This window comes from Galeopterus variegatus, unplaced genomic scaffold, assembly GCF_000696425.1.
Source record: "Galeopterus variegatus unplaced genomic scaffold, G_variegatus-3.0.2 Scaffold7814, whole genome shotgun sequence".
NCBI classification, from domain to species: domain Eukaryota; kingdom Metazoa; phylum Chordata; class Mammalia; order Dermoptera; family Cynocephalidae; genus Galeopterus; species Galeopterus variegatus.
In genome coordinates, this window is record NW_007733925.1 from 39,464 (window position 1) to 41,168 (window position 1,705).

General features: G+C 34.9%; 1 protein-coding gene across 1 annotated transcript in view; it reads right to left on the reverse strand.

The window, feature by feature from the left end:
- The window catches only part of LOC103607901 (cadherin-like and PC-esterase domain-containing protein 1), a gene marked incomplete at its 3' end in the record, with an annotated part of 28,544 nt that extends 27,237 nt beyond the window's left edge, over positions 1-1,307 (reverse strand). Inside the window, exon 1 of the mRNA XM_008592362.1 lies at positions 1,197-1,307. The remainder of the gene's footprint in view (positions 1-1,196) is intronic.
- Positions 1,308-1,705: the final 398 nt, after the last annotated feature.

The window sequence follows — 1,705 nt, forward strand, 5'->3', positions numbered from 1 at the left end:
GTTGCGATCCGTTGCCGGACACGGAAAAAAGGACAAAAGACAAAAAAAAAAAAAAAAAAAAATTTAACCAGACACATCAGTGTCTCCTTTGTATATAAGAGTATGTATCTCTTTTAGAAAAGAATCACAAATCACACCACCTGACACACCATAATGGGTAAATCCCTCCCTATGCACTGACTGGAATTTATTATTTAGAACACATGTTCAAGAACAGGGATATGCCCATGTTTGTTAACTGTGCATGCCAAATTGCAATTTGTCGTGCCCATTTGGGAAACTAATTTCCCACTCAAGTTGTGGTGTGAAGTTCATGGCAAGGATAAAAAAAGCTCCTGAGTGTTTTCCCATACTTTGTAGCTGAAGGGAGACCTGGGGTCAGGACAGAGTGGTAAACGAGAAGCTTGGAGAAGATGCTCCCTGTTCCTCTAATCATTTTGGAGGTGGTTTTAGTCCCAGCTTTAGCTTGACCCCACCGTCTCCACTGGGAGAAGATTTCCGGGGAAGGAGAGGAACAGGAAATGAGAGGAGTGGCACCAAAGCCATGTCTCATTATAGGTCTACCTCAAGGCTTAGTCAGGATTTGACACTGTTATTTGATGTCACAATTTTCCTGCCTCTATGAATGCTCAGTACGTGGGGACATGAGTGATAATTCTCAAAGATTTTTTAAAATGAAAACAAGTTATTTAAAATTGAAGTGGTACTTTTTGCAGTTCTTTGGTTGATTACAGACATTTATTTTCTACCTACAATGTACAAATTTTGGTGCTAAGTGAATTATTTTAATGACAAGTCACACTCCCTGCCCTCATGAAGCTGACATCCTGGGAAGACTGACATTAAAAAACCAATTACATATGTAATTACTTAAATAATTGTGGTAATTTCTATGAAATACACAATAATAAAACAAATCAGATGGTCAGGAAAGGCTCTTTGGCAGAAGTGACTTTTGATCTGAGATAAGTAGGTAAATATGGATTAACCAGGCAAAGGGGAAGGTGAAAAGAAAAGAATTTGATTAATCAAAATATTTCAAATATTAAAACAATGCATTTACATTTATATGTGTTGCAGTTCATACTAATGAGAAAAGTAATGTCCTTGGTTTCTTGTACACTGATTGTTTAAATAAGCATATACTTATCCATACTAAGGATTTTTTTAAAAGTGATATCCAATGTGATAGTCACCTTTTGTGTCCCCAGATGGACAAATCTTTAGTTCAGGCTGTGAAACAGCTTCAATGTAGTCAGAAGAAATAGGCTGTAACCCGCAGGTTTCCTCCGGGTGAATCAGCAAACCACAATCCTGCATTAATACAATAGAAATTAGTTGCCATAGTAATTGACATGACTCATAGTAATAAAATCTAAAAAATAAGACTTCTGTGCCAAATAACCCTTATGGATAAAAAGGAGCAAATTTTGTTTTACCTTTACTGGGTTATTGATTTACCAATAGTTGTTTGTGATAAAAGTAGAAACTTGTATTTGGGAGTTAATATAAATTCTAATGACATTTTAATTTTTATTTTGACATTAATATTCATGTAATTGCTCTGCCAATTAAAAAAACTGGATGTAAATTTTGCTTTAAAAAGTGTAGCTATGTACCAACTCATTAAAAATAATACATCCTATAATAGAAGACAATATATCAAGTGAAAAAGACAATGTGAGAAGGGAAATGGGAAATATTT